Below are 19,027 nucleotides of genomic sequence, written 5' to 3'. Positions count from 1 at the left end.
GAAGAAAATGTTTGTAAGGACAGCAAGGGATTAAAGGAAAAAAGGAAGAGACTTCAAGTGCTCTTCCTCATCACCCCTGGCTCAACTCCTATGTTCCACATGGGGAACAGAGATGTGTAAGGGTGCAGGGGAGAAGTGCAGACCACGCTGGGGCTACAGCCAGGAGACACATCCCTCTCCTGCAACCTCTGTGCCTGGGACAGGTCGCCGATTGTGCCTGATGGGTTGGCAAGGAGGAACTGGCAGCAGGAAGGTGAGCAGAAGGAGGTGACAGAAGGAGACCAGCCTTTGAGCCCTGTGTATTTGCAAGAGGAAAAACAGCGGAGGAAATCCAATCAACCAGAAACACCTGCCAGACAATAAAAGAGTGCAGAGGTTTGCTGTAGGTTCCCTAGCAATGCCAGTTCTTCCTTTTGGCGTAGCTTCAGCTGTTTTTCATGTGCTGTCGGCTGCTGCAGAGCCAATACAAGCAACAGACTTGCCCTTGGCAAGTCCTGAAGCTAGGATCACTGTTGACCCTCTCTACAGAAGTGCCTTGGACCACAGCTTACACAGACTGACTTGTTATTTTTCTACTCGTATCACCCAGATTAGTTATTTCTCTACTCATATCCCCCCAGATTACTTCACTGTTGCCTACATATCCATCCTTCTCTCGTAGCTGTGATACACAGCCATGTTAATAGTTCCCCTCTCTCCAGTAAGCAAAACAAATTCTCCGAACAGGACTGAATATGATTGCCCAAAGTAACAGAGGAAATTTGATTCCAGCCTAGAAATTGGATACAAGTCTCCTGAGTTCAAAGCTAATGCTTTACCCTGATAAATCGGTATGTCTTTAGAGGTAAATAGCACTGAACTTTTTTTTTTTTTTTTTTTTTTTTTGTAGGTGGATCTAGAGAAACCAAACTTCAAAATCAGAATGCCAAGCCCTCTAAGACTAAAGAATTACAGGATGCTGCAATCAAGGCTCTGAGCCTCAGGTGAGGAGATGCAGTGTCAGCTGTTTCACCTGCCTGTCTTTGCCACGTAAAGGTAACCATTCCCAGCCAGACCACCATCCCTGTCACTTCCAGGGAGCCAGCAGAGGCAACACCCCTCACTCACTAGCACCAGCATCACTAATCTGGGCACCCTGCTCTGGGTGGCCCTGCTTGAACAGGGGGCTGGACCAGATGGCCTCCAGAGGTCCCTTCCAGTCCTAGCCATTCTGTGATTCTGACCTGCAGTGGTCTCCACACATCCACTAAAAGCAAAACAAAATCAGGAGGGCTGGCTGTGTCACTGCATTCAGGACCAAATGCTGTCATTATCATAAATCACGGATTCCATCTTTTACACTTCAGAATGTGTGCTATATCTCCCACACCATTACAGATCTCCAAGAGCATCTGTATGAACACCAAACATTGAGTCCATTCTGTAAGACGGTGGAAATAAATTCCACACAGCATGGCGTCATGAAGGTAAGAACATGAAATGTGATGACGAATTAGTACAGGTTAGCTTCTAACTACAAACAAAACGAAACGGAACAATTACAAAGCTTTGAATGTTCCTCGCATCTGTCCTTGCAGCAGCTACAACAGCTTTGCAGTCTTTAATTTCAGACCACAACAGATCTGGAATTTCACATTCTGAATTTTCTCAGCTGACAGAAATCGTTTTTGGGATGATTTCAACATTCTGGGAACTGAATTTTACCCTTATATTAAGCCATGCGTATTCTCAGACTTAGCATTTTAATCTAAAATAAAAACAGCAGCGATAATTGTTAATTTAAGACCCCACACGATGCAAATTTCTATTCTGGAGCCATATACGGTGATTGGAAACAGATGAACACAAAATGCCTTCTACTGAGTGGAGTTAAAACTAAGTATTAGTGAAGCGTGTTGCTAATTTGATGCATCAGAAATTGATTACTGATTTTTTCTTCGCCACAAAGAAATGCTGAAAGTGCTCTACTAGCCTTTAGAGAATTGCATGATCACGGGTACCAAGTGCCACGCTCATATAACTGCTGTCTCCCTGAGTTTTAGCTGTTTTCCTTGTACTAACTGAGCACAGAGCTACTCAATATACAATATGCTTTCCATTATTTCCGATATTGGATATTCCGCCTTTTGTTTAGCAGTTCTTAAGATTAAGTTAAAGATTTTAAGATTTAATACTCATCTCCTCCCCCAACCTCAAAATCAGGCTTAGCGTGTTGTGGACAGACTTAGGGATGTTTAAGCTTTCTTCTGGTTTTGAGCATGTATGTAGTTACCAGATAAATTGCAGAAAGCTCTGGAGCACTAAGGTTACAAGTGATTGCTTATGCTGAAAGTCTCTGTTATGAAACAGGGTCTACTGAACTGGAAAAGCACAGGTTGGGAATAAAGAAGGAAAAAACACTGGGAGCTACTTGATTATTTTGAGAGAGGATTCTGCCATGTTGAAATGTCCTTCGCTCTGTGAGGCTAATAAAAGCAAACCATGATCTTTCTTCAACAGTACTAATGAATCCACCAACTCAATCAATTACTAAAGGTCAAGAATGAGAGATTTATTACCAGAACACACCTTCCAGGACAGCAGAGAAGGAAAGTGCCTCTGGAGCTGCCCTCCTTCTATTAACCCCCGGATAACAATATATATATTAATTCAAAAGGGTACCTGTAGAAGTGCAAGGCCAAGCTCTTGTCCAGGCTCTGAATGGTAGGCTGTAATGCTCCAGGGGGCTCTGGAAAATAAGAAAAAAGAAAACAACTATGAAAAAAGCAGTCTAAAAACAAACAAACAAAAAGAAATATGGCAGCTGCATACAGATCAACTGGAGGATGTGGAAATGAAGCACCAATGGCTGGTCCATGTCACTAGAAGGGAAGGAAAGCAACCTGCCACAAGAGCAACTAAAACTATTCACATGAAATACGTGATGAGATCAACATGGTTGCACACTGGAAAAGCTCAAAGTTGTGTAATTATAACTAATTAAAGAGACATTTGGGAAGCCTCAGATCATAAGGTCACATATGCCACAGTATCTCAGGTGCAAGACTGAGATGTAGCCATACTGTGAATAAAGGCATAAATGCGAACAGGGCCAAATTTCAAAACAGAATTTAGTATTCACAGATGAAGAGCAACATAAAATTGCACATTTTAAGTTCTTGTTATAGATTAACAAACACTTTTTAAAAAAAAAAAACAAACAAACAAAAAAACATTGCCCGATGAAAAGGGGAAGAAATAATGGTAACAAACAAACAACAAAGCAATTTCTATGAAATAGCTTTAGCAGGGTGTGGAATCAGTGTCAGCTACTGTGGTGATAGTGGTCTGAGGAAAACTATCAATACTTAAATGTACTTTGCAGAAGCTGATAGTTCATTTTGACATGGAAATAGACTCCACAAATTTGTTTTTAAGTGACCTCCAATATTTACAGTCAAGTTCAAAGAGTTTCACTTCATATTGAGTATCTTCTTTTTCTCTCCAGCATTATTAAGTAGTATTTTGAATTTAGATGAGCTATTACAATGCATGCAAAAAGAAACCATAACCTTTGTATTTTGTGTCATCTGCTAAACATTTGTAAATATCTCCATGATATATTGGGCTGATGTAAAACCAAGTAACGCCTTCTTTGCCTCTGTCTTCAATGCCGATGATGGGCTTCGGGACCCAGGGTGCCCTGAGCTGGAGGACCGGGACGGTGGGGATGACAAACTCCCAACTGACCCTGAACGTGTGCGGGATTTGCTACTCCACCTGGATCCCTACAAGTCCATGGGTCCGGATGGGATTCATCCCCGGGTGCTGAAAGAGCTGGCGGATGTCATCGCGGAACCTCTATCAATTATTTTTCAACGATCCTGGGAATTTGGAGAGGTTCCGGTAGACTGGAAGCTGGCAAATGTTGTGCCAATTTTCAAGAAGGGTCAGAAAGAAGACCCTAGCAATTACAGGCCTGTCAGTCTCACGTCAGTGCCTGGTAAAATCATGGAGAAGTTGGTTCTCGGACTCATTGAGGCGCACCTGGGGGACAAAGCAGTCATTGGTCCCAGCCAGCATGGGTTTGTGAAGGGTAGGTCCTGCCTAACTAACCTGATTTCCTTTTATGATAAGATCACCCGTATGGTGGACCAAGGGAAACCAGCTGATGTGATTTTTTTGGACTTCAGCAAGGCTTTTGACACGGTTTCCCATAGGATCCTACTGGACAAAATGTCCACCATACAGCTAAATAAAAACATCATACGATGGGTGAGCAATTGGCTAACGGGCAGGGCCCAAAGGGTTATGGTAAATGGAGCTGCGTCAGGCTGGCGGGCGGTCACCAGTGGGGTCCCTCAAGGCTCCATTTTAGGGCCGGTACTTTTCAATATTTTTATAAATGATCTGGATGTAGGAATAGAGGGTATTTTGAGCAAGTTTGCTGATGACACCAAACTTGGAGGAGTTGTGGACTCAAATGAGGGCGTAAAGGCCTTGCAGAGGGATCTGGACAGGTTGGAGAGCTGGGCGATCACCAACCGCATGAAGTTCAATAAGAGCAAGTGCCGGGTCCTGCACCTGGGACGGGGAAACCCTGGCTGCACGTACAGACTGGGCGATGAGACGCTGGAGAGCAGCCTAGAAGAGAGGGATCTGGGGGTCGTGGTAGACAGCAAGTTGAATATGAGCCAGCAGTGTGCCCTGGCAGCCAGGAGGGCCAATCGTATCCTGGGGTGCATCAAGAACGGCATCGCTAGTAGGTCAAGGGAGGTGATTGTCCCGCTCTACTCTGCGCTGGTGCGGCCTCACCTCGAGTACTGTGTGCAGTTCTGGGCACCACAGTATAAAAAGGACATGAAACTGTTGGAAAGTGTCCAGAGGAGGGCTACGAAGATGGTGAAAGGCCTGGAGGGGAAGACGTACGAGGAACGGCTGAGGTCACTGGGCCTGTTCAGCCTGGAGAAGAGGAGGCTGAGGGGAGACCTCATCGCAGTCTACAACTTCCTCGTAAGGGGTTGTCAAGAGGCAGGAGACCTTTTCTCCATTAACACTAGTGACAGGACCCGCGGGAACGGGGTTAAGCTGAGGCAGGGGAAATTTAGGCTGGACGTCAGGAGGGGGTTCTTCACAGAGAGGGTGGTTGCACACTGGAACAGGCTCCCCAGGGAAGTGGTCACTGCACCGAGCCTGTCTGAATTTAAGAAGAGATTGGACTGTGAACTTAGGCACATGGTCTGAACTTTTGGGTAGACCTGTGCGGTGTCGAGAGTTGGACTTGATGATCCTTAAGGGTCCCTTCCAACTCAGAATATTCTATGATTCTATGATTCTAAGTAATTTAATATTTTGAGATTATATTCCTGTAATTAAGTATTTGCATACACAAAAGTCAAGAGAAAAAATAAATCCATGTATTAATTTTGACAGAAGAACAGTTCTGCAGAAGAACACAGCCTTCCTCCCAAGCAGAAGTGTGTTGGTTTGAGTTCAGTTGGGTTCACAGAAATTTGCTAGTCCTGAACGTGCAAAAACACACACATGCTGTAAGGGCAAGCACCAAAGAGTATCCTTATTATCAATATATACACTTTTTTTATTGATAGAAAGCTATATGGCTTACTCTAATACTAGTATTTGAAATGGACTTGAAAACTATTAGAGATAGTAGCTATACACAAAAATAAAGCCCTTCAAAATACTGGCAAGACTAGAACATTTTCTATCATTTCCGCAAAAAATGTAACGCTTATTTTAGACCATTATTTCGAATAGCAACAGGGATCAACACATTTATGATGTGACTGTCAGTGTGAGCTATACAGCTGAGTATGCTCTGATTTAGTGAACAGCAGCGTATACTGTTTCAAAGATATGTGGCCTACTGAACCTCCTAAGTGCTAGAAAAGAGGTCATGATAATAAAAGTGCAAGTATTAATACTGGAGAAGCTCTCATTCAGTGGATTGTCATAATTCTCTGGTTCCACAGTAAACATCCTCCTCCACGTCTCAAGGGTTTCTTGAGAGGATATGCATTAAACTGTGAAATTACTAGGAAGGGAAACGCCACATGGGCTTCACTGAACTTGGATCTGGACCCAGGATAGCAATGAAAGAGAAAGATACACAAACAAAACCCACACAGATTAACGTTCTGTGGAGCTTTTAAGCACATTACTGGTTTCAACGTTCATGATATGGAACGAAACACCAACGGCTCCATTTAGCAGCCACAAAAAAGATGTATAGTGACAAAACTGTTAATAGATGGAATAATATGGAGTCATTCAGCTCACGAAATACAGATAAAAGGCACAAAATTCAATTAAGAAGTTTATACAAAGCATGTTTCTAATGGCTTATACACACACATTATCTGCATTATAAACATTCAACCATGTAAACTATTGTACTACATTGCCACAAGGGCTCTTTGTACCATTCCCAGTCAGAAAGCACATTTCCAAATAGAAACCTAAATATTATGCAAGTTCTTCAATCATCACGACAGCGCAGTGCTCCCCAATCTACAAGGGCCACCCACAAATGGGACCAACCATGAAGATCGACCATGCGCAACCATCTAGGGGGGCCTGGGTGCCTCCACCAGCCAGGTGTGGGAGCAGGCAGGAGAGCACATCCTCTGGCAGGTGGCAATGGATTTTGTAGGTGCAGGAATGAACAGTCCAAGGCAGAACTATGTATTAAATTCACTGCTTGAAGTGGACGTATTGTTTTGGTAACAAGTCTCCTCCAGCACTCTATCAGTCCAACACGGTGCCCTTCAGTGACACACTTCACAAAAACTTCTTTATCTACCCAGCATCCTTAACACGACTGAGAGGGACCAGGTACAATATTTTATACGTTTATAAACATTTGAAAATTTGTAGCTGCAGTAAAAATATTGAGAAAACTCAGCACACAACCTAAATCTCAGCAGAAAACATGAACGAGGATTGTTCAGCATATTTGGCAGGACAGAAAGTTCAGAAAGTTCTCCTTTCTCAGTTTATCCTCTTTGTTATTTCTTAAAAAAAAAAAAAAAAAAAAAAAAAAGTAAATTTTATTCAGTTCTATTTACCCAGGTAGATATAATTCTACTGTATTTAGAAAACCTAATCTCTTCTGATCCTTCTCACAAACTTTTGGTTTCCCTACCTATATCTGTAGCCCAGCCACAGCACAGAGCAACACAGGAAGTCCACCAAATAACCAACACTTTTCTTCTCACTGAGGCAGAAGGAAGGCCATGAAGATGTTCCACACCTTCTGGGGAATTAGCAGCACAACATGCAGCCAGCCTTGGCTCAGAAGCACTCACGTACTTGTGACTGAAGCAGTAGCAGTAACTGGCCTCTAAGAAGGCAACAGAGCTTATTACTGCTGACAACCAACATCACTGATTCTTTGGTTGCTTTTAATCCTTGCTTGGATTTCATCCTGGACCCGAAGGTCCAGGATTCCATTTCCTTTGCAGATGTATGATACAGATGAAAATACAGCTAGGCTTGCTGCCATACAGTTTTTACATAGGACACACAATACAATGTGAAAACATTTGCTAGCATGTACAAATGCTAGCAGTGCTTCTTTCTGGCAATGCCCAGATCTGCTCCCTGCAGACAGGGTGCAGCAGGCACCCGCCTCAGCATAAGTGCAACGGTATGCACTGCCAGTTTTGCAAAGTTACTACTCCACTTATTGCTCATTTCTTCTCTTTCTTAGATTTTTTCCCTTTAATCAATCTAACAGGACCAGTGATAGCAGATTTCATATCACCTCAATGAGAAAGACTGGTCTCCAAAATTCTTCCTTTTAGAAACAGCAAGTGGTCTGACAGCACTCCTCTTAAAAATCAGTAATAATTATGCTGATGTAGTGCCAAAGACATGGTAGCTGATATCTGTGCAAAGAAATGATTGATCATGAGCTCCTGCTAGATGGGTGCATGGGATGTAGTTTAACTCTGGCCTCAAGGCAAATCATTAAAGCAAGTATCTTCATCTTTCCAATTCTCTTGTTCTAAAGAGTGAGGAAAAAAAAAAAAAAAGATTTTAAGATATATCAGATCTAAAACAGCACAAGGAAAGTCATGTCAGACTTCTAAAAAATCACAGAAATCCATTAAACTAAACGGTGTACACAAGCCAGTTTACCTCCCAAGCTTTAGCTGAAAGATTTAGCATCATTTATAAGGGCAGAAGATATATAAAACCTAGACAGTAGGCAACAAGATAAAAAAAAAAAAAACTGGACTGGAATGAGACTAAGAAATGATAATTTCTTCAATATATTTCTCATCAACAATTCATACAGATTTGAACTAGCATCTTCTCTGAACTGGTGTTTATCTATTGCTTTGTTTTCTAAAAAAATCCCACAGCCTCATTCAAATTTCTCTCAAAAAATCATTTTTGAATGCCTATAAAAACACTCCATAATGGCCAGGCAGCTGGCATACTGCAATTGCTTGTTATCCTAATTTTAACAGTCTCTCTCATCTGCTGGAAAATCAAGGTCAAGTGAAAAACATTAACAACCACTATAAGGAGATCTGGGATCTTAAAATTATGTTTGTAGCTAAATACATTCTGAACGTTTCTACTATTTTCTTCCCCCCACTTTTTTTTTTTTTTTTTTTTTAAGCAAAAGGAAATCAAAAGGATGTATGAACTGTTAAGGAAGGATGTTCCTTTTTGAGCCTGACTGACTTCAAGAAATCCACACCCAAGCTGGATGCTGGCAGGGCTGAGGTTCTCCTTCCACTTGTAGGGCTGGGACAGTCTACTAACGTGCTACATTTAGAAGAGTTATTAAATAATACATATCTTTATAACGAGGTTGAGATCTTTAGGACTAAGAATCATTGAAATACAGAGGTAATAAAATGAAAATAAAGATTTCCTTCTGTTTCTGGCTAGCTTCCCTACTTCTTCCTGTGGGTCAGCATTATCCCCTAAAGGTACCTGATCCTCCTGAGGTCAAAGATGTACTTTCAATTAGTGGAGGCATAAAATTTCACTTTGTGAAGGGACTAAGTGGTCCCTTTAGTCATCTTCTTGTTAGTTTAGCATCCTTACAATGGACACTCTACACTATGTGCAAAAACACCAAGGGGCACAGATTGTTTCAAAATCTGAAAGGAATGGCCAACTCGTCTGTCATGCAAGCAAGATCCCACAGAGGATTTTTAAAGAAGAGAGACTAATATCTGGATTCCTTACTTGAGACACATCTGAAGAAGAGTCATCTGGCCCTGGATACTATGAGCAGAGGGACATAGTTCATAACCAATTCTCACAGACCCTGCCAAGGATGTGTCTTCTTCAGCAGCTCTTAACTAAGGAGCATGGTGAGCCCCATGCCTGCACTAAGCATACAAGGCATCATGGACACGATTCAAGGAATTCCCATTTTTACTTGCTGGAAACCAGAATGCTTGGTTGCTGAGCCAGAACCTGGCTTTTCCTTAGGTTTTGGTAATTCTCAGGTTGTGAATATCTATCTTAAAGAAAACAATGAAAAAAAGGGGAGCTTCCTCTCGTTAAAGAAAAATGAAGAAGAAACAGAAGAAAGTTATTGTAAAACAAATTTTGAGTATTTTCTTGGGAAACATTATGTCACTGTTTGTAGCCTCCCTTCTTTATGCAAAACTAAAATATTTACATCAAAGTATGCTTTCCGTAGTTGTTCTACTCTTTGCCTTCTTCAATGTTTAGTGTCTTGACCCTGAACAGCAAAACCACAGAACTGCCACAACAGGAAGAGTGAAAACTGCACGTGCAACTTTATTTGAACAACCTGGATGGCAGAAAATCTGAATCGGGACACTAATGAGTAACACGTGCAGACACAGAGAGAGAGGAATACCATGTGCCCAAGTTGACCAAGGTGGAAATGAACAGAGAAGGAACCCAAAGCTGCTGCCCATGCTCCACGGAGGAGCACCCCTTGCTTTGACTACAGCAGGTGGTTGGAAAGTGCTGGCACAAGTTAGGTGACAGGTAACAGCTTACAACATGAGTCTTCCATGATTGAAAACAAAAAGTGGAAATTGTGTGTTAAACACCTCACAACCATCTTGCTATGTCAAAATATTTTTCTCACTAATTTTTTTCTTTTTCGTGCAAAAATATCGTAATTGGGAAAACCAAACAAACCAAGAAAACAACCAACAAAACAAACAAAAAAAGAAAACCCACACAAGGACAGTCACAGAACTACAGAAGTTAAATGGAAATTTTTAGTATTTTTAGCAGAATGAACTTCAAGTCATCAGTGACCTTTGCCTGCATGACTCAAGGGAAAATTTGTCCAGCTTTGGTAACGCCAGCAAAGATGCCCTAAAGTACTTGATGGTTTATGTGAAATACTCGCAATACTCGCAGGTGTGCTGGTGTTTTTCATGATCAAATTCTGCATTCCTCTACTTGCATTGTTAGAAAAATGTCTTGCAAAAATTATGATTAGCAAACAACTGCCGGTAGTTTTTCGTTCTGAGTTAACACCGAACAGATGTTCTAGCACAACTAACAGTACTCAGTTTTGCTTAATCTACTACAAAAGAAAACCAATTTTTGAAATGAATAAATATAGCTCAAACAGGGTGGTTGGCGCACATCTGAAGTACATTCCCTTCCCCAACAGTTACCACATATAATAGATATAAAACATTTCTATAAATATTTTTAACAACACTTTAAAACATTTCTATATATATTTTTGCATAATTTTTGCAAAATGTGAACTCAGGTACTGAAAAGGTGGGCTTGTGTTTTTCACAGAAACGCTTAATTAAGCCTAAATTCAGAGACTTTGTGTGTCCCTTCAAGACGTACTTAACATCCACAGGTTGAAGTGTGATTGCAGAGCAGAAGGAGCTTGGTGTCTCTGAAAAAAATCAAACGTAGCAGTTCAAACTAAGTACAAAGTTAAAGGCTACCACTAGAAAAATGAGACCCCATGTCCCTTTGCTACACGAAGAAAGGCACTGTGCACGATGTAACGAACACATTCCTCCTAATCCCTGGTCCATCATCCTTGGCAGCAGATCATACACATCTGTTACTAACACCTCTTGGTGAAGAGGTGGAGATGAAAATAGGACTCAGCTACATTTGAACTCTGGTACCAAAAGGGGATTCTTGCTTCCTCTCTGAAAAAAAAAAAAAAAAAAGACTTTGATTTTAATGCAGTTACCTAATTAAACTTCACTGTGCATTTTTTCTGATGTCTAGCTGTTTTATGTTCAGCCCAAAATCAAAAGAGCACACTTCCTCTTCATTAAAGGCAACCAAACCAAAAATTAAGACAAGGTTTTATCATATGTAAAAATATCCCCTGCTCTACTTCAGTTGTTTCCTCAGTTCAACCAGGGAAAAGAGATCATCCACATAACTCCTAACTAGGTCACAAGTGCCACCTTTCTAATGCTTTATTCATGTGCCTTGTAAAGGAGCGCACGTGATGCCAAGTGCCAAAAGGAGCACCAAGCTCATGCTATGAGCCACAGGAACGGATCAATACTGTGCTGGTATTACTGTGTTTTAGAGAGGGAGAGACACATCCAGTATCTGCAGTCAGCGAGAAATAACAGCATCAAGTCAGGTTGTCAATTCCTTGACATACTCTTTGTTTTAACCTATGGTCAATAGTGCCTTAACGAGTCTTGGGATTATTCCAGAGGAGTTCTCAAGAATACCTATTAGAAGAAAATGTAATTGTCCACGGTCTGAAATTCTTCGTATAGAATTCATACATACGTTAGACAACAACATATAATGGTCAGCACACCAAAAAAAAAACACAAAAAACAACCTACTGCTTCACATGATGCCCACTGAAAACAGTAATACTTTTAGAATTATATGCACAGAATAATTGCATATGAATTTCCAGCTGGAAGACGATGGATATCTTACAAAATCCAATTTGAATTCATCAGGTGCCCTAGCTATCGGGTCATTACCCTGGATGTTCACCATATGCCTGATCCTCAGGGTTCCTTAGGAACCTTTAGGGATTGATACCTTCCTTCAGATCCGTACTCATCACAGGTGATTCATTAAGATTTAAAAAAAGTCTATCTTGATTTTGTTTTTATTTTTATTTTTCTCTCCCCTGGTTTGAAAGTTTTGGCTATTCCCCCACCCACACCATGCTCAGCACTGCTGAGAAAGAGAAGGGCCTTTGCAGAGGTTAAAAGCAGACTCTGGGCACGGAGCCAGTCTCCAACTGTGCTTTGCCCTGCTAAACTGTGTTTGGATTTGCTGCAAGAGCATACAATATCTGCATAAAAGCTCTTGAAATACCAGGGGCAATCTAATCTGAACAAAATCTGGAAGCAGCAGACACCATTAAAGTGCCATTTTTCCACTTCAGTCATTAAGGGCAAAGGATTTACACCCAAACCCTGGACCTGTAGTAGCATCCACCTGTCTTTCTGTTGGATGTTTGCTTTGGCTGATGCAGCGTTTTTAATTTCATACAAGCCAGCATGTGTTAAGTTCTTCAAGAAAAGAAACCAGGGTCAAGGCTTGCTGAATGAGGACAGTTGTAAGAATGGACACTATGAGAGAAAAAAACAGAACTGAGCTCAGAAATAATAGCACGTGGTGCCGGAGCATACTGTGTACAGCGGTCTGACAGGTTTCCAGGTCTTCTCATACTGCTTGCTTTTTTGGAGATGCTATCCAAAAAGGTAGAAAAAGGGAAAAGATTAAGACCAGTTGAGATGAAAAAGGGAGCCAGCCTCTGGAACACATCTCGGGCACTGCAGAGAAAAAGGAGAGCCTGTCCCTTGGGCACGCTGCTTGGAACGATGCCGGCTGCCCGGCGCCAGCGCGATACCGACCCACCGGGGTGAGTTATGGGGTTGGAGCACATGCCATGGGAGGCTGAGAGCACTGTTTGTTCTGCCCTGGAAAGAGAGGGCTGAAGAGGGACCTAATTGTGGTCTGCAAGTGCCTAACGGGATGGGACACAGACCCTTCCCCAAGGTGCATGGGAAATTGCAGCTCTTTACAAGAAAAAAAAAATCTCTTCATTGCGAGGGAGGTCAAACCCTGGAACAGGAACCCACAGAGGCTATGGGATCTTTGGAGATCCTCAAAACTGTCGTAGATATAGCCCTGAGCAACCTGATCCAGCAGGACCTGACTTGGCAGCAGGTACCTTCTGGAAGCACTTTCCAACCTACACAGTTACTCTCATCTCATCTTGCTACCCCTGTTTCCAGTGATAACAAAATCAGTGACTCTTTGCCTCACCCTATCCTCAACAATAAGTGACCCAAAAGGGGGAGAAATGGTAATAAATATCACTCTGTACATGTTAAAATTCATCACCATAGGTAGGCATTGCATAGTCGGGACTTCTTTGCATTCAGCATTTAGGAACGAGTTCAGGAAAGGGCTGAGAAGGACAGGAGGCTGCTGATACTGATGTTAAACTTTCAGTGGAGGCTGAAAGAAGAGCTACTGTGCTGTGCCATTCTGTGCTAGCCTCTGCTGGCACACTGTAATATTCAATGTACTACAAGAACCCCAAATATACTGTACTGGTGATACAGCTATGCAGGGACATGGGAGGATATATAGGATATGCTGGGACAAAACTATGCGTTGGGTATAAAATCCTGCTATTCAAAAACTGTCTAATCAAGAGAGATTTTCTGATGCCACCAAACACGTGCCGGGGGGGAACTCACTGAGCATCCTGTGCGAAGTTCTGCAGTACGTATCACATCTACTGCATTAACTGATCAGATGGCAATGATGCAATCATTGAGTAGATCTTATGAGGGATCATATTTAGGCAGAAACATGCAATGATTTTGTTGGAAGGCAAAATGCAGATATGCAAACAATCTTTAGCTAGGCAGTTTGGCTTTCCCCCAGTGTTTCTGCCCACAGTGCAGTAAGGAACATACAAATATTTGTAGCAATACAACTCTGAAGCAGTATTCCTAGCAGACTTTGAGCAACAGAGATCACCAAACTCTTTTTTTTCTATTTAGTGGAAAGAAATAATAGCATTATTAAAAACTGACAGAGAACAAACAAACAAAAGCAAAAAAAGCAAACCCACACAGAAACTGGCTAATTAAATAAATTCCATTTTTCACAGCACAGATGCCTGGAATCTCAAGACTGCGAAACATGCAACTCTTCCCCCAACCCATTTTCCTTAACTCAGCTCTTTTCCTTCAGCATCCCAACCAAAAGCATACTACCATTTTAAAAACATCCATCTTAAGAGATGAGCACAGCTTAATAATGAAGCTGCTGAAATCAAACTGCAAGCCTTGTTACTTGTTGCTCCTGCTGAACACCGCAGGCTGTCCTTAAAGAAGCAGGTTTTGCCCAGTGGCTGCATATCTCAGAGATGTTCAGTGCCAGACCCCAGAGTCTGGTCTCGGAGTTATCTTCCCTGCTAATTACTGACGTATATGAAGCAAAGTTTGCGATGATAACATTAACGTGCTCATTAACAAGCCTCCAAATAGCTTTATGCTGTGGATGCTGTCCAGACCGTACGTAAGCCATGCTATTTCAAACACTGCTTAAGGTTGCTGAGGTTTTCATGCAGCATCTCTGCGCTACCAACAGTATCTTCTTCAGTGTATTTTCTCATCAACTTGTCTATTGTGAAACTACCCAACATGATTATTACAACAGTATACTAGGAATCCACCAGAAAGGCGTATTTTTAGGGTGGAACTCTTCTACTTCAGTATTTCCTGGGAAAGAATAATTGCATGCGGCTCACAACACCGCATCTTTGTTGTCAGGTTCCAAGTGGTATCACCAAGCCTCTTGATAAGGAAGTTATTATTTATGTTTGCACAACAAGAGCTGATGCTAAGGATTAATAACATATATGCAACATTTATTCATTTTGTACTGACAACTTATGTGCACTTACAAGCTACACCCCGGTTACAAAGGCAGCATAGCTGTTCTCTGCTAGTAGACAGAATAGATGATCCCTCACCAAATCTCATAGGAAAGATAAAGCAGCCCAAACGCAAAACTCTTCACTTCTGAATCGCTGTTTTAGAAGTTACAGAAACAGTAGAGCACCTGCAATGTATTAATTGCAAGCCGTGACGAGAGCAGCTTTGGGTAGGATCACCCCAGGACAGGGCTGTGTACCACAGCTCTCGGTGCAGCTGAGCACTGGCTTTGCAAACGGGTTCACCCTGTGCTGAAAGCTGGGTCGGCTGCGAGAGCAGAGGGAGGCAGCCAAAGCGAAGGGTGCTGCTCATGCTGCAGGTCAGCTCCTGTTCCTGCTCCTGACGATGGCAGATCTCTTGGTCACGTCACTGTTCCGGGAACAGAGTATCGTCGGGTGAAATTATAACGCCGTTTTAATGCTACCATTATTAGCATTGTCTTCAGACAATGAAGTGTTCCGCCGTAGTCGTCGTGGGATGACAGCAGTGAATACACACTGAGTCACCCCGCATTAATTTAAATAGCACAACTGTGTGAACACATGTTCTTCGGTTAAATCCACACACACAAGTAAAAATAATCAAATCTCCAAGGAAGAACTCACTTTTGACACAATGCAGCTCCAGTCCTTGCTTCTGTACTTCTACTCCCTGAACAAACAAGAGGCAGAGGGCTTAGTAAGACTACTACTGTTTTCCAATCTGGTAGTAGACAGGTACACAAAACCACCCCTAGGGAGTTATGTCATTATAAACGTACGTGCCTAAACCTGGCTTTATTTGGTGACCTTCACAGCAGAAGAGGTGCCACCACAACGCTGGCATTGTGAAGCTTTGGGTTTCCCTCCTCCCCCTTCAAATCAGGGCCACATCTTTCAAAAGCGACAACAACAACAACAAAAAAAAGAAAATAAATTACACAGATGTTTTCTCACCCTAGGTAATAACGTACCCGAGCTAGTGCATCGCATTCAGAGCGGGAGATATCCAGAAGGTTTCCAGATGGGGCACAGAGGCATGTCTGCTGCCCAGACATTTGCCCTTATCACAGGACTTGCTGTCCTGCCAACTCACCACATCGTGCTGATACCAATGCACATTAAAAAAAAAAAAAGCAAAGCCAACAACTGCTCTGTGTCTAGGCTTGTCCATGTTTGTGCCCCATAACTAAACAGCCACCAGGAATAGAAACTGGACAAAGCACATCATAAATGAAAATACAGAGGAGTTAAAGTGAGCACACTTTTCTTCATATTAATGCCTGTCAAACTACCCTCAAGTCATCCTCACCCCAAAGCTGCAAGGCTGCCTCAAGTGGCATAAAAACTTCCTAAAATAAAACCTCCTACATCTAATGCTCTTAACACACAACTGCATTTACTCAAACTGGGTGCTGTCACTATAAAACGATTTTGTTATCACGCATGCTCCCAATACTGGGCACCCCAACAACTGCCTGCCTGATACAGGATGACTGCAGTACCACAAGGATTCAAAGCACATGAATTGAGGCCAACAGAGCATTCATACTCCCAAACTCAAGATACCTCCACTAGATTTTGCTAGGAGAGGATTTTCTTGCCTAATAGCAAGGCGTGGTTTCTTAAATACCCAAAACATAGTCAACACCTACTGCTATTGCCTATGCAGAACAACATTACACAGACACCCAGTGCACCTTAAGCCCCATGTACAGCAGTGTAGGAGCTGGACCCTGTGACTCAAGTGAGGGTCCACATGGCAAGAGTATCATGGAGAAAAGTTGTAGGTCCTTCTGTCAAAGTCTCTCCTGCCCTTCGGTTTATCATGCCTAAACTCATTTCCTTCCCCAAGGGAGGCCATTCAAGCCCTGGCTGCAAGTCACAGGCAGGCTGGCTGTCAGCTTGGATGTGGCATCCCCGTCCTTTTCAGATTAGACAACTGAGCCAGAAAGTGCTCCTCTAGCACAGAACAAAACCAGTGTAAATTACAAAGGGAAGCAGTACGGGAACAGAGCATGATCATAATCTCGTATTCGGGAGCCAAACTTTTTAATTGGTCCCGTATCACCACCACAAATTGCAGGGTACACAGCTTCTGAGAAGGCTAGTTACAACAGCCCTTCACATTTTTGCATCAAAATCAATTAAATGACACAGCACTGCACAGTGACTAATAGCTAACTTGTAGTATTACTCACAGCTGCTTATGTGTAATATGGATGTGTATTTCTGATCATGATTCCTAACTGTTACCATTTTCATTTTAATGCTCCCAAGCAGATGAATACTTCAAATGACACTATGCAAAAGTGATGTCAAACCTCAACATTTCAGGTCAGTCAATGAAGTTTTTCCTCTCCTACTTCACCGGAGACTTTTTAAACATGGAAAGACTTGCGATGCAGAGAAGCAGCCTTCCAGAAAAGATAACTTTCAATGACTTTTACAGTTTATCCTCTGTAGCTGACGGGAAGGCTTGTGCTCTATCTCTGTGAAAAAGTTATTAGGTACGATATGTTTCATGGTAAACATTTACATCCTTTTCTCCAGTGCCAGTAACTCATGCTGATGTTTTAAATTGGAGTGTGCAGACATGAGTCTTGTATTTCTGGTTTGTGTCATGTGCCACCCCACAGACACCAAAATAAGCTTTAAGATTTATTCAAAAAGAAACAAGAACAATGAAGTTTTGCAGGAAAAAACTTCTAAGAGAAAAAAAAAAAAAAAAGCCTGAGGCATTAAAACACATTAAAAATATATTTTTCATTTCACAAATTCAAACCTTGAATAATTTTTACTAGCCCCCAGAACATTAAAGCCTTGTAAAGTCAGACTGACTTCAGAAAATGAACCAGGCCCAGCTATAGCCTATGAAGTAGTGTTATAATACAAACTTCAGTTTGTATTTTAGAAGTGCCAAAATCCAGTGAATTATGAATCTCACCACTTCCTCCATTTTTCTTTTAGCTTAAGCTTTCTTTTAGTTATTTACAGCTGTTACTGTGGTATTAGAAGTAAAAAACATTGATTAAATCATTAATTTTGTGAAACTTTCTTAAAAGCTAGAATATCAGTATGGGCAGGTCTAGACTCAAATATGTAGGTAAAAGCAGAAGGGACAAAATGAACAAGGAATGAATAGGTGTATCAAAAAGTCAGGTTTATAAGTTTCGTATTTTGAAACACGTGAAAGGCAAAAAAGATAGAATGAGAAATCTGACAATAAAACATTTAGGCAGTAACGATATGAAACTTGCAGATTCTATTTACTTCTTTTATGCAACTGTTTTATTTTCTTTTTTGTATTCCTTCTTTCTAGTTTCTCTTAGATCTCTGTTTTTGCCAGAGGATTTCAGCAAAAACACAGTATTCTGGTTTGAGTAAATCTGTTCATTTTCTTCTCTGTAGATCAAAATGAAAACTAACAAGTACGGATTTCTACCTATTTTCCACAGTGCACGAAGGTCAACAGCTATACATTATTTCAGAAGAAATTCAAGTATGGAAGTGTGCTTTACCCAAAGAAATATGTGCATTTCATATATAGAAGCAAATTAATGGGGGGTTGGCAACTTCTAAATAGATCTGCATGTGCTGTGTTTTCACTTTGAAGGGCCAAATTTGCACCTGCACTGAAGGATAAACACGTAACAGCCTATGAGTGAAAAGTTACTGATTTTTTTCAGTAATATCTTACTAGTTCTTATCAAACAGGTTTTTTTTGCACTTGGATTAATTTATCATTTTCATTCATCATCAGGAACTATAGTAGAAAATTAGTAACAGATGCCAAATGTTGCCATTAACTTCAGTATTGTATGAAAAAAAAAAAAAAACAAAAACAATTTAAAACTTGGAAGGAGATCATAGGAAACAAACTTTTTTATTTTTACATTACTTATATATACACACACACCCTTATAAATGTGTTTATGATATTTATGTATTTTACACTGAACACCAGAAAAGTCACTGCTCAGCATACCGGTCCCCAGTATACCTTCTATCTTCTGCAAAAGAGATCCTAAGTAAAACATCATTGCTTATGATGCAGAATACTGTACAGAGAGTAAACACAATTCACCCGATAGCAGGGGAAGATAA

General features: G+C 41.4%; 1 protein-coding gene across 4 annotated transcripts in view; it reads right to left on the bottom strand.

The window, feature by feature from the left end:
* The window catches only part of FAM110B (family with sequence similarity 110 member B), a 109,920-nt gene that overhangs the window by 13,573 nt on the left and 77,320 nt on the right, over window positions 1–19,027 (bottom strand). For all 4 annotated transcript variants that reach the window (XM_032181346.1, XM_032181348.1, XM_032181345.1 and 1 more), the window contains one exon: window positions 2,662–2,728. The gene's annotated coding sequence lies outside the window, so the exon portion shown is untranslated. The remainder of the gene's footprint in view (window positions 1–2,661; window positions 2,729–19,027) is intronic.

This window comes from Aythya fuligula, chromosome 2, assembly GCF_009819795.1.
Source record: "Aythya fuligula isolate bAytFul2 chromosome 2, bAytFul2.pri, whole genome shotgun sequence".
NCBI lineage: Eukaryota > Metazoa > Chordata > Aves > Anseriformes > Anatidae > Aythya > Aythya fuligula.
This window is presented reverse-complemented; position numbering and strand designations above follow the sequence as displayed.